General features: G+C 43.0%; 1 long non-coding RNA gene across 1 annotated transcript; it reads right to left on the minus strand.

Moving 5' to 3' along the window:
* Positions 1-7,194: 7,194 nt before the first annotated feature.
* Positions 7,195-14,066, minus strand: LOC146171506 (uncharacterized). The gene is made up of 3 exons (XR_014702853.1): positions 13,991-14,066; positions 11,693-11,895; positions 7,195-7,358 (listed from the first exon to the last, which is right to left on the minus strand). It is a non-coding gene; the product is annotated as an uncharacterized LOC146171506 (long non-coding RNA).
* Positions 14,067-14,810: the final 744 nt, after the last annotated feature.

Below are 14,810 nucleotides of genomic sequence, written 5' to 3' on the forward strand. Positions count from 1 at the left end.
ATCGACCTGGCTGTCATCCCGATTTTTGTAGAGATTTGCAATTAGAGAAGTCTTCTTTCTACCTCAATAGCATGTATAGTAGCATATATTTAACCCAAGTAGCACGTCGTCAATGGACCGCCACTGGTCCACTATTGGCGTCTGATTGGGCGCAAAAAGATGCCAGACATAAGCCAATCAGTTCGACTGACTTTCCTATCAATACCAGTATTGGCATACAACCTTGTTTGCTGGTATTCAATGGCAATGAATTGCTACCCAATATCTTCCACCCAAGCTCACTAACTGGTTGTTTTATCACGTCTATCCCACCAAGCTCCCAGGCCATCCAATAACTTGTATTCATACTTATTCACTGCATATTTACACTAGCATACAGCTAGGTTTATCGGCGACTCAATATTCCCAATCCAACCTTGCCCACTGGTTTCGCGTTATTGTCATCCAGCCTGAGCAATTGGCAATCCGGCACATTATAGGGCTGAATGTTTTGAGAATCAGTACCACGGCCAGTTGCTTTTTCGTGCTATAGCTAACAGGTAACTATAGAGCCATCACCTGCCTATGCAGTGCAGTTAGTTTGCATGCAGGTTTTTATTTAAATACAGCATACTGAGAATATTCATGCAAAGAAAATAACAGCTGAAAGGTTCATTGCATGGCGATAGGTATGCATGCGTTACAGGGAGTGGAAAACTTTAGGCAAAACTCTGTTCGACTTCAGTGCTCCTCCTCTTTGTGCGTCCCTTGGCAAGGGGATCTCATGTCCCAGGTTGGAGGAAGGCGCTAAGTTCATCGCAGCTTTTTTTGTGGTCGGTTGTAGGGCCAGCAGCTCCCAGCAGCCTTTAAAGATATGGACTTGAGCAGCGTGCATAACAATGTATTTTCTTTCGCAGATGATACCTGGAAATAAAAGCAACAACAATAAGTTCTATTAAGACAAAAATTGTTTGTTAAGTGGAAGTTCAGCTAGGCTGTAGTTTAAAAATGCAAAATAAAGCACCACTGTTGTCCCTCAGGCAACTTTCTTGTCTGGTTTGCTCAGGTTGAAATAGGCTGCTCGGTGATGCCGGCCATATTCACTTGGTAACATTGGTTGCGACACCTGGCAGTGTATGGCTTCCCATGTGGATGCGTTGTTGACGCCGGAAACATAAAACAAACTGATATTTACCGTTATCTATACGTTAAACGGTAGTGAGTGCTTACCCCCTTCTACTTGCAGTGCCTTTGTGATCGAACACCTGTAGAAGAAAAACGCCGTCATAATTGCATGCTTCAAATCAATAGCTTTCTTTTGAATAGTTTTCGTTAGGATATATTGCCGCAAGGACTAAAGTGAGCTACGAAGGAAAAAAGAGAAGCCAAAAATGACAGTCCCACTCCGACCGCAACTGCTAAAATTAGTGCACAGGGCGTCATTACTGCAACGAGAACGTTTCAAAATCTATCAAAGCAGCAGCCGAAACAACGTCCGTCATAGATTCTTTGGGGTTTGCATAGAAATAAACTCAAATTAGAGAAATAAAAAATAAATGCTTAGCTTAGCGTACACGTTCGTTGTGTGAACAAGCTTGTACGTGTGGTAAAGGAAGAACTACGGTAGATAACTCTAAATAAGACTCCCCTTTTCAAAAATTTTTTTCATAGAGCTCTTCGCGCAGAAAGTAGAAGCTCTTGTACGTAGAAGATAAACTGTAATGTTTCAATAAAGTTGCTTTTCTATGCACGACATAACAATCTATAATTGTGGATAACTGCATTTTTGAACGAAAAGGTTTTTATTATTTCCGCAAACAATCAAATTTCGCAGTATATATAAGTGTGTCCGCAGATATTCGTTCGGGACCTTTTAGTTTTCTGAAATTCATTGTAAAACTGTTCCTGTTGGCTATTTTATGATACTTCTACTACTTGGGATTAGCGCAGGAGAAAGATCAAACACGTGAGCAAGCTGCGCGTCGTTTAGACCATTCCAATAGCGCTTTCAGAACGGCAAATTACAATGTTCAATATTCGCTCGCAACTAAATATTATTTCCCGGAAAGCTCAACTTAACTCTGAGTTTTGAATACAGTTATTAAAAGAAACTAATATTTTCAGACACACAACACACGCGCGATGAAGTTGTAACCTCAAATTTACATAAAACACGCGTCATGTTTTACAGGGCCACGCTTTTCTTTCGCAATACTAATTGGGCACCTCTGTGCCGTAAATTTTGTCATTGTGACCATTTTTTGTGCATACAAAACAGTCCGTTGAAAATGCAGTTCCGAGCTGACTGGCGTGGTGAGGTCGAAATAAATGACTTTCCGTTCTTGCAAGCATATCGGTTATTGACAAGATGATAAATGCTCACAGTGTACCGCACCAAATCAGGGAAAAAAAATTAGGTATCTTACCGTACTGCTAACACAGATTCGCAGACCTCAGTCGCAACAATTCAAAATGAATGCTGCCACGCAAAGTACATCCTAGTGATCTGATGCTTTATTTACACCTGGAAGAAAAAGTAGTGCTCTTACAAGGAGACAAACAAGAAATAATCTCAGAGAGCTCAGTTATGAACAAACAGATTAAAATGCTGGTGGTACTCACAGATATCCTCTTTAAGCCATGGCCATTAAAACGAACCGCAACTTTCACAAGGCTTGGCTTTTTGGTTCTGCTGTCCAAAGCTGCGAGAGCTCGAGAAGCTCGACCGGGTGGGGATTCTGAGACCAGCGGGATGCCTTTGAATCAGCCGCTTGCGTCGAGTTTCGAGGCACGGTTGGAAGGGGGCAGAAGGATCATTGTGTTTTCTCTCTCAATGTTTTCTTTTTGTTTTTGCTTGAGATCTCTCAAAAGAGCAGGCATAAATCTCGAAAGAGGGTGAGAGAAATGAAAGAGTTCCCGTAGGATTGCGCGAGCGCAGAAGCCTGCCGGCCAGAAAAGTTGGCGGGAAAGAAGGGAAAAGTACGGGGAAGTAGACTGGGGGGCATTGCGAGCAACGCATGCCTAGCCTGCAAGAAAGAAGGAATAAGGCCTTGGGCAGTGAAAGTCGCTGTCCTTCCGCGATTACTGCTTCACGGGGAGAACAGGCTACAAGACGGGAAGTTGAAAGCGGTTTGGACAATTGCTTTAGTCAGGGGCTCGGGCGGAGAGGCGACGAAAGGACGAGAGGATGGAAACCATATGATCTTTGCGCGAAGCTTGTGAGGAGGAATGCGCTGAGCTTTGCCCTTGGCTTCGCTGAAAAAAAACAAGGAGTGCGTTCGGAGCTCTTTGCTGGCCTCGACTGTTGGCTCGGTAACGTTTTCAGTGGCACAATAATTTCGTGACATTTTTATTATTACTGCAAAATGCGTTCTACCTCTGTCTTTCAAGTAATAGTCACATACGCAAAACAATATTCAGTTATCACGAAACCGTTCTCGATTCGAACAAATTGACATATTGTTTTACTAAAGATGGCGCACAGGTCGCTGTTCATGGCGGAGTGCTCTTGAAACCTTACCACGCGCGCGCACCTGAGTGATGCAGTAGCCAGTATACTTGCTGTATTCCTATTAAGGAAAATAAAAGCGAAAACGACCATAACTACAGCTGCTTCAAGGTTGGAAACTCCCATTACATTAATTCAAACTTTCTTCAAATCAGGTCTTCGTTTAAGAAAAAAATAATCCGCATAGAAATAAATGTGCGCATATAAAGCAGCGAGAAACACAAAATACTCGACGAGCTAAGATTTGAAGGACTAAATTGAGAGTGAAGAAAAAGAAAGTGGAAGCAAGGGTCGACATTGAAACTATAGCTATAAACTTGGGACAAGGTATAATCCTGAGGAAGAAGCGCGGTATAATCATCTTTTAGCCCGTGGAAGCGGCGCTTGAGAAAGCGGCATAATATTTCACGAAGCAAACCTAATTCTCAATCATGTGCTATATTCTTCGAGGGTTGTGTTCTCTAAAAATGCCCCACAAATGCTAACGTAACGCACTTGCATTACTTTTAATATATATATCAATTGTCATTAGCTGCCTGCCTGACATGATGGGACCGAATTATTAAGTTCTCTGAAGGGAAACGCCTTCGGTGCGGTGATTACATGGTTGGATAATAAGCCAATAAATGCCTGAAGAATAGCTTCTGAACAGAATTTAGGAGAACGCTGTCAAACGCTGTAGTCAAAGGCATCATTATGAGCCATATATTGCAGCTTCAGCAGAAGAATAACTTCAGTAAAGAGCATCGTTACTATGTCATTTCAATTTTGTGAGCATACATGTTGACGACACATGAGCGCGCATTCATTACACTGTGTTTTGTTTTAAATTTTATTTATTTTTTTTCAGTTTGACGCCCCCCATGTAGTGCTGTTGAAGTTTTTTTTATTATCTTTAACATGCGCGCAACATTTTGGCAATGTGCGATCTAAGTAGCATTAGAATACAAACCATTCCAGGACAGTTAATATTTATTTTCTTTTCAAGTGAATTAGCTAGATATAGTGCAGAATGTGCTGCTAGTATTTTTTCTTTGAGCTGAAATAACTTATGTGCTGCTGCACCAATGGCCAAAGTCGTTCAGTCTTTATCGGTCGTTTGCTGAAGCCCACACAGCAGAGCGCCAGAGTACAGGAATAAGCACCAAATTTGTGTTTAGTAAATATTAGAACTCAAAGGCGTCGAAAGCAGCACAACAAATGTCTCTAAGACCAGCTAGTACTGAGGCGCGGTATAGTACGTGTGGATGCTGAATGACAGAAAAAGCTAGCGTAATGGCGAATCACTGCGTGTTCAATTGGCTAGAGCGGTTGATCTCGCCCACCTCTACTATTGCTTGAACATGTTGGGTTTCCTTCCATCCCTTGAATGATGCTACGCGTGTGTGTTTCAATTCATGAACAAAAGTTTACAGGATGTGGATTCACCGGATATATATTCAATTGTTTCTGCGTTGACTAGCCAAACGTAACCACTTGTGTTCGTTCAAGCGACACAAACGTTCTGTTGCGTTCTTTGCATTTGAGTACCTTGCGTCTTTTGACTGCGCAGGAGGGTTTTTGTGGACACATATTCATTAAACGTTTTGCTTGTCAGATGTGGGATCGAGCGTGCGCGTATTCTTGTGCACTCGTGTGCGTGCTTATAGTCCCATGGAACAAAATCCCGTGCGCTAGAGGTGTGTCCGAGATATGTTCAGGATCAGTGCATAGATATATCTGTGCATCGGATTTGGGCACTGATGAGTCGATCAGTTGTCAATCGTCCTGATATGACGAGATCAGACAAAGAAATTCTGTTTCCACCGAAAATCGAACCCTTAGTCTAGCGCTTTAGCCAACTGCGTTACGCCCTGAATCGCGAAACTCGCATCCATATATAATTCCCCTTTCTCTTTGTCTACCGTGAGGAGTATAGTGACGAGAATGATGCTGCAATTAGTGATAATGACAATTATGACAGTATTAATTTTAATAACGCTGCATTTAGTTGAAAACGATAATGATACGTAATGCACCCTATGCAGCAGCACTAATTCCGCTTTCGCAAATTTCTGCAGTGCAGATTTCACGTGCTGTCGGAATATTTTCAACCCTTGACTAAAGTTTATAACGCTAGCTGTGTTAGTTATGTCCATGCTAGGGATCGACATCCGGCCCTCTAATCTGTAGGAATTTTCTCGAAGATATTATATACAGAGTTTTACATAATAATTAATCGTCCCTCGCTAAAAAAAGAGATTTCTCTATCAAACTTGTCAATATAATTGCAGGTCGTCCACAACAATTAGCGGATCATGGAAATTGTATTCAGAAAAAATATATTGTACATTTTCGGTGATGGGCGCATTTTGTGCATTTTGTGTGGTCAGCTAGGTCAAACAATTTTAGAACAATGCAGACATTATTCCCAATAAACATTGTATATACGGCGGCTCAAATTTCTTATGGCGTATGAATATCAGCTACAGTTAAATTTAGGCTGACGTCCTGGCCAGCGAAAACTTTAGTTGGCACGAAATTTATCAAAAACACTGTCAAATTGGGATACATGCACATTGAAAAAAGTATTTTTTTTTTCGTCAGAGCCGCTTCTGCTGTTTTTAAGGCCGCCGCAGCCTGAATTGTGCAATGTTGGCCAGCCATCAAAGCTCGTTAGACAATATCGACCACAAGAAACCAAGATGTATAAAATGTTACGAAGCCACCAATGGGACAATATTGACCAATTTATGTCAAGATTACTCAAAGTTGAGAAGCCATCCATATTTGCAGAACAATACTGCCCAACCTATGCCATTAGCGTGCAATATTGGAAAGCCATCATAGTCCGTAGAACAAAATTGACCGATATAAGGCAATATGTATATCCAGGCAGCACACCAACATCGCACCAACCCCGGCCCAACGTCGACAAAAATTGGTACCAACATTGGCGTAATACTGGCTTTTTGAGAAATTACTACATTTTTATATATTGGTCCGGCTTATATGCCAACATTGCACCTGTCTCGGCACTGCCAACATAGGCTATCAGCTGGCCGTGCCCCCTGTGTCACGTATTGGCATGCCACTAGTATCCATTGGCACATTTTGCATTGGCAATAAACCGACCGTGCCGCTAGTATCACGTATTGGTATTTATTGGCATGCAACAAGTATTCATCGGCACACGTGGCACTGGCACTGCCACTGTTAAGCCACCTTTAGCCATGCAGTTATTTCACCCTTGCCCTTACTGCTGCCATTTGCTTAACTGTCACTCTGGCAATTGTGGCTTTCTTATGCAGTCATTTCCCGATACCACCTTGTATGTCATCTCCCTAAGGAGCCATAAAAACCATGCAATTAAATGAGGCAAGCAAAATATTTTCCGAAAACATTTTATTGAAAGCCCATATACATGTACATGCCACAAGGACATCAGAGGGCCAAAATGCAGTGCAGGAGGCATTCGGTACAGGGCTAATATGGGAGATGCTAGTAGGTGTAATTGGAAACAGGGCACTAAGCAGCACATGACCAGGTAGTGCAGGTAGAGGTGATGGGGTGCAGTGTGCATTGCTCATGATGGAAGGGGCTGGACATGTTGAGCAGGGTTGATGCACTATAGCCTTGTAGTGCAAGAGGTGTTGCAGGAATAGGAGGTTGAGCATGGGTGCACTCCAGGGCAGTGTCCACCATGGATGGAAAATGGCAATGGACTGTGTTGAGCATGATAGTTGGCAGTGAAGGGTCAATGGATCAAGTGATGAGGTTGAGGGGGCGGGGGAAGCACATGGCCCAGGTAGTAAGCTGGGCACCCCGCAGGAAACAACCATTCAGGAACAGTTTGTTGAGGAGATTGGCCCGTGGGTGTTACAAATGACATCTGCACAGAAGACAAGCATATATCACCATAAGATTTAAACTCACCTTCTCAACACTTATTCAAACACATATTTGAAGTCTGGGTGCTCTATACGATTGAGTACAAAATACAGAACCCCGCTATAGTAAAGCCTGATATAGTAAAGTGAAACCGAAGTCCCAGTTCATCTTCCATAGGCAACTGTACATTTTTCCCCTTTACAGTGAAGATGTTTTTGGTAAAAAACGGTTAAAGTGCTTCTGGCCATGGCGACGACTCCCGCGCACTACCAAGAGTCGCGAGGCCAAGACTTTTTGTATTTGAAAACAGAACAATAACCCCGAGTGTTCGTTTAGGTGGCTTTACTACTAGCCGTAGCAGCAGTCAGAAGAAGCCTACTTTACAGAAGCCTTGGAGCCGTGAGGGAAAGCGCACAGCGCGAAGAAGAAAAAAGTAAAGCTGTCTACAAACATAGCAAGCAGGCGGCGTGTTCCATTCAGAAAGTAAAGGAGTAAACGTGCAGCACGAAATAGGGAAGGGAAAGAAATGGGTCAACATTCACTGTAATCTGCAGCACAAATCATGAGGCAGTGGTGGCAGAAAGTGGAGGTGCAGCGAGTAAGGTCTTACAGCACTTGAGTGCCATGCGAATTTATCATTTATTGCCTTTTAAAAGACAGAAAGAGCAAAAAGACACCATGCTCATGCAAGGCTAGTTTTTACATGAAATCGAACTTGGTTGCATTCGTAATCACGTCTTCATGCTTCAGAGGTACTTCCACAAGATGTAGAGACATTTTATAATGAAAAAATCACACAAAGAGATGATAAAAGCGAGATGGAAGGTATTTAGGCTTTTTTTTTTCATTAAGCAACAAGACGTGTTCAGTAAGTGCCTATTTAACTACTAGACAGCACTTTCAGGACCATGTCATCACAGACCACTGATACAGTAAAGACCATAATATAGTAAATATTTTCGCTGGCCTCAGTGGCTTTACCATAAAGGGGTTCTACTGTATATATTGAAGGCCTATTGCCACACATTCTTCTTTTAGAGCACTTTGCGACAGGTTTCTGGGCCTGCAAGGGCATGCAGCATCTTATAACGTAGGGATAATAAACATATATGCAAAATAATATCTATTCCAGATACAAAAGAAAGATATTTGGAAGAAAAAATCTGCTTCCGGCAAACCGATAACTTCAGGTGGATGCTTAGTGTGCATATAGAATTACATTTCATGAAAATATGACGGTTCAGGCTCCAGAACGTTCAATTTTTAAAAACTTCTTAAACATTCCTGCAATAGACAATATGGATTACTAAGCATGCAAAACTGAATATTAAAGAACACATTAAAGAATCTTTTTCTGGAGTACACCAGTTACAGGCACGCATACATTACTGCGGCCAGAATGAAGAAATAATTGCCCTGACAGAATCGATCAAGCTATCTTCAATCAGCTGAGAGAGATGTGTACATCGCAGATATTCTCTAGGCTGCGCACACATATAATATGCTCAAGATAACAGTACCATTTCAAGTTCCAGCTTTTTAGTTTTCACAGCTTTATTGCTTGCTGCATTCTACTATAAGCAATTGCCTCACTTGTAATGTACCAAGGAATAGTTTTCATACAGTGCTCATTATAAATTAAAGACACCAGAACAACATGCACACAAACAAGAAAAGAAGAACGGGACAGAGCGCCATTCAAAACTGATTTATTGTGCAGAATAAAGTACATATATATCTCACTGCCGGCATATGCGCAAGGAACCCATTCAGCGTCATGTAGTTTAAGATATGTTCAAGAAGCCCATGCCTCATACCATTGCCTCTTTCTCTGAGAAATCATTCTTGAACATAGCTTATCCTAAACTACAAGATGCTGAATGTGATGTAGCTGAATGTGTTCCTTGCGCATGTGCCGGCAGTGAGATATATATGTACTTGTTCTGCACAATAAATCAGTTGTGAGTGGAACTCTGTCCCGTTCTTTTCTTGTGTGCGTGCATTGTTTTGGCGCCTTCAGTTTATAATAAATAAACAAGAAAAAACCCCAAAAGAAGTTCTAGTAATCATACAGTGCATGCTTGTTCAGCTAAAATTATTACAGTCAGCCTGCAATGACCAATTGAGCAAGTACTAGAAATTTACTTTGCATAGGCAGGAAAATGTTATGCTAGATCTGAGTACAATGATATCGTACTTCCTTATCAGCTTTTAATGTGCAATACACGAACTGAGAGTTCACCTAAAATTACAAGTACAATACCCTTGTATACATGGACTCGACAGAACGGGTTGAATCAGCGTTGAGTAAGCAAGGTCATCATTCTCGACACGGCTGATGTCTACATGAACTCGCTTTCTAGTGAGTAAGTATCGTAGCAGAGCGTAGCATCGAGATTCGAAGTTATTGTGCAAGTTCTTACTCGTATTTGATCCCATTGACTTTTACTATCGAGAGCTTCGATTATTTTTTATCGTTGATGAGCGCTAAAAAGTATTCATTTCGAGTGACGCTCGTCGCCGCTCCAGAGGCTTTTTCCTGTCCCAGAATTCCCCATAACTATACTCCCTGACTGGACTGCGTCTACATGCCTTTAGATAAGCGGGTCAAGCGAATTAACCTACCCCCTGAAATCGAGTTAACGCGACCCGCTCCGCCGCCTATTTTACTCGACCCGTCTGTGTAAACATGAACCCCACAACTGATTTTTCACTCGACAGACGTACTCGACGCAATTCTGCCGAGTTCATGTATACAGGGGTGGAACACACGTGTAACAAGTAACAATGCAGCTAAGAATCCAATCTGCTTTCTTCTGGCTCATCCAGTTTTCTAAAAAAATATCTTGTCTGACAAAGGAGGATATTTGGAGTTAAGCAGCTAAGCAACACAAGATCCATATGATTGCTCTAACGCATGACTCCTCAGTGCACTTACAGTTGCAATTTGCTTGGTCATGTGGCAGTTCACTAAACCGTCTGACTAGATATGACAATAAAAAAGAACATCGGGGGATCATTTCTACTTTTATTAAATGCAAGTTTTTTTTGTTGTTGACATAGCATTCAGAGACTGCGGGAGTTTGGCAGTTTTATACGTCTTATTTCGTTTGGCAGTTGCAAGGGGATGTAGAAAAAGAAATATGAGTAAGGAATATAAGGGGTGACAACATCCCGAAATGAAACTAATGAACCAATGATGCACACTGCGTATCTTAAATGGCGTCACTGGTAGCATCAAACACAGAAAATCGTCCTTGAGTATGACAAATTTGAAGCCCAGGAGGTGAGTTGGTTGTGAGCAGGTAGTTAGAAAAGGGCAGTCCCCCTGAGAGGTAGGCGGCAAGATCACTGCCACTCATTATGGGGAAAGCCTTGGCAAGCATGCAGGCAAAGGTGCACATATATAAGAGCAATAAATGCACAAGGAATGCACGCCTGAATGAGCAGCTGCACTAATAATTTCCTTTTGTCTTTCAGCCCACCCCTCCTACACTGTAAGCAAGTCTGCTCTGTTTTCCGAACACAGAAGCATATGCAAAAACAAACAAGTTCTCTAAAATTTACAAAATTTGAACGAGTATTGCATGCTGATCTTTCTGCAAATGTCTTGCTCTAGGGTTACAGAATAAATTCATTGCAGCTGCGAATAAAGCGAGTTGGGAGCTAATGGCGAATCTCAATGGCTTGGGGAGAAAATTATTTAAAATTGTCACTTTGAGCAAAGTAAATAGCCTGGTTTAGATCAAAGTAATATTACATCTACATGGCTGAAGCCAGTGTAGCAACCAGAAATGTACAAGCAGTCAGTAACTGCATGTCTGTATGAACAAATACATACAGTGCAGGCAGCAGTAATGAAGGGAGAGAAGTGGAAGGCAAATAACCTGAGCAATACTGAATGGCTTTCTTCTCTGCAACCTCAATACAGGCTTCCTGCGATTCTTGTAATGCAAGCATAATCAAGTATGCTAAATATTCCATCACTTAAAGCACCTGCACTCCCGTGTTACGCAAATGACAACTACTTCTTGAGTTCACAAGCTATGTCTGTTATTGTGCTATTACACCACAGGTTCACTCAATCATGCCTCAACTTGAAATAGTCACATACTGTTGAAATAAAGCAATGAAATATAGCACCAGCTATTAAAGCACTGCCAGGGACATGAAGGATATTATTTTCTGCATACTGGTGGGCAAGACTTCTGAACAAGTAAGCCTTGAGCTAAAAAGCCAGAAAAAGTCATATAGCATGCAATCATATAGCAAAACGCCAGCAGAGCATTTAAAGCGTTTATATAATGCAAAACAAAGGCAATGTGTCATACCTACCGAGGCAGTGTTTCCTTACACACAGCATGTTTCATGGCAAGGCTCCCACAGTTGTTGACAGGTTTGCAGCACCAAAATGTTGACGATGTTTTCTGCCTCACATTCAGGCAGCACCCCTTTGATGGCAGATGATTGCTTGTGCAAAAGCAGTGCGATGATACAAGTGGAGCAGCTGGACTGCGGGCGTTATAGAGCAAAGAGCCCTAAATGCAAGGAAAGAAAGTCTCCATTAAATCGATGCCTCTAAATCATGATAACAGCATACCACGGCTCTTCTCTGTTTAGTTAATCTACAATTTCAATTCAAAGCTGCCTCAAAAAATGGACTAATTGCAACTCTATGTTACACATGGTATAACATAGCTGTGCCAGGGCGGTGGGGCGATCAGTTAGCATAACGACCGGAAAATGCATACTCATGTTTCATGCAGTCTTGATGCTGGAGCAAAGTGTCATGGTGCGAAGAACAAAATTGAAAGCAGGCACGGGCGCCAAACGTGTGCTACACAACCGACGCTACTAGAGGTGTGCACGGGCATAAATTTTAAGCCCGACCCGAGCCTCATGCTACAAACCCGAACCCGGCCTGGAACTGAAATTGCCTGAGCCCACCCAGCGCTCACACTTAAGCTCCGGCCCTGCTGGAGATGCTATAACAGACCAGTTGCAAAACCTACAAGTCGGCTTCCCTGTGAGGCAGGAATTCGTGCACACTGGCGACAGAACCTGATTCAGGGATAATAGTTAGGTGCAGTCCATGCATCTACCACTGTCCACGCTGCTTGGGATGCAGTTCCCCACGCACAGGCCATTGTCAGATAAAGGTTTTTGGGCATTCTTAACGCTGGAATAAAGGGGGGGGGGGCGCACTGTCACCTTAGGGGTGAAGAAAATTTAGAAAAGGGACACTAACCGGAGAGGGTAATAGTGGGGCGACAATGCGCACGCGAATAATACTGTGACGAATGGGCAAGAGGTGCGGGAATTACCCTACCCGTCAGGCGATGTGCTAGCACTGTGCCCAACTATTACCCCAAAGTCTATGCCGCTATTGTGCAGGAATGTCTGCCGCACCAGGAAGCTGACGTGTAGGTTTTGCAACTGATCTATTGCAACTGAAGCAACGATACAGAAAGATAAAAATAGGCGACAATTCCTGGCGATGCATCGCGCGACGACGACGCCAACGCCTGTCGCTGCCGCTGGTGCACATCGAACAGAGCGAAGGACCTCAGCGACAGAGACGCGTTTTCAGTCTTGCTTTGTTAGCGCCGCCTCCTCGTTTGGTAAATGAGTACAGTTATGCTATATCCAGTTTCTTGCACTAAACAGCAACACTGATGAAATTTCTTGAAAAGCGTCAAGCCCCCCCCCCCCCAAAAAAAAAAAAAAAAAAAATGGTCCCAGCGCAGCGGCGTGCTACTATACTGCGATGCAGACATGATTTAAAGCAGTGGCGTTTTTCTGCAACTTTCGAAAATTAGCAATATCTAGCCACACTAGCATTTTTTGTTTTGCAATACTACCCTACCAAGCTTTTACTAAACCGTCTCGAAGCGCTCATATATGCACGGATCAGACGAAATGAGCGTCTGCAGGATTTTCGCTCATACCGGACTAGGGAAACAAACTTTGCATGCAAAAAAAAAAAAGAAAAAACTAAGGTGAGTATCCCGAAGCCTTTTGCGATTGGCTGCCTCGCGAGCTGGTTACAGCATCATGAGCGATTTTCTAAAAACCCAGAACCTGGGCGACAGCGCCGAGCGGCAATGCTTTAGCGGTCCTCAGCGCACTGCGCATCGTACTGTCGCGCGACTCATGCGGTCAGCGTTTTGTCGCAGACACGAGAAAATATGCTTTTGCCCGGACTCCGCTGACTCCGCCCGAGGTCACCCGAGGGAACCCGAGCGGCCGAGCTATGCAACGGCTATATGCCGTTCCAGCCACTGTAACGCCGTGAATATCCGAAGTTGGCTTTTAGGGCTACGATGCCACGCAGTTGTTTACTTTAGAAAATCAGTACTCTGCAAAACAGTAACGGTTTAACTTGAAATAAGCTGCAAAATGATCGGCATCAAGTCGCGCACACTTGAGAACCACTTTTTAAAACTTAACAACGTAAGAAATATGCTAAAAGAAGACAAATCTCCCAAGCACATGGCTTACGCAGCCTGCAGCAACAATGAAATGTAAGACAACGCTTGTAATTTAAAAAATGCTCAATCTAAGAGGCTAATATTTTGCTCCAATATACACAAACGCTTTATGAAATCTGAATGAAAAAATTTGAAAACTTACATGGAATATTTCTTGAAGAAAGAAGCATTTTCCGTGCGCGGTGCCACCGAACGTCCAGCCGAGCGAACGAGTGGCCGTTGGACGAAACGGAGCACCCTCTTTGAAACAAAATACAACTGCCGCCGTCGTACCGGCTAAGCGATTGTCGCGTCATCCTTCGAGCTTTTTAGGGATCGCCTTTTCAGCAGCAGCAGCAGCAGCAGCAGCATAACTGCGCTCTGCGGCTGCTCATCTATGTAGGGCTCTGTGCCAGCAGCGAAGCTCGTCGTCGCCCTGGAGAGGCGCCTACCTGTTTTGTTTCTAACACCCAAACCTGTTCAAGTTGTATTTTGTGAATGGTGTGTTCTACTACGAATAGTTTGCTCACTTTTAGCATACCAACGAAAATTCTTTCATACAATAGTGCTCAATCGAGTGGAATATTTCAATCACCCTGAAATGAGGATTTGAAGCAAGTTTGTTGAAAATTATTGAGCTAAGCATCTGAGTATCACGACTTGCCACCTCTTTATAAGCTAGTTGCATACGATGTTTACATGTTTTCTCATATATCCGCACCGTCAGCATCATTCTATTTCATAGATTAGTCGTTTGTTGGCCCGATTCATTAGGCGCTTGTTTCTTTCTCACGGTTTAGTTTCTTGCGTATATTTTTTTGGCCAAGAAAATGCGGTAAAAGCACATTTCTCTGTGCAACCTGTTATGAGAGCCCGGAAATGTTTGAAAGAAGTCTCCAGTCTGTTAGCGTTCGTGTTTTTATTACTGCGAAATTCCTTCCCCTGGGCGGCGGCCGTCCGCCCCTTGGACCCTGAGTGGTGCG

This window comes from Amblyomma maculatum, unplaced genomic scaffold (genome assembly GCF_055883805.1).
Source record: "Amblyomma maculatum isolate TAMU_Amacu unplaced genomic scaffold, ASM5588380v1 scaffold_20, whole genome shotgun sequence".
Lineage (NCBI taxonomy): Eukaryota > Metazoa > Arthropoda > Arachnida > Ixodida > Ixodidae > Amblyomma > Amblyomma maculatum.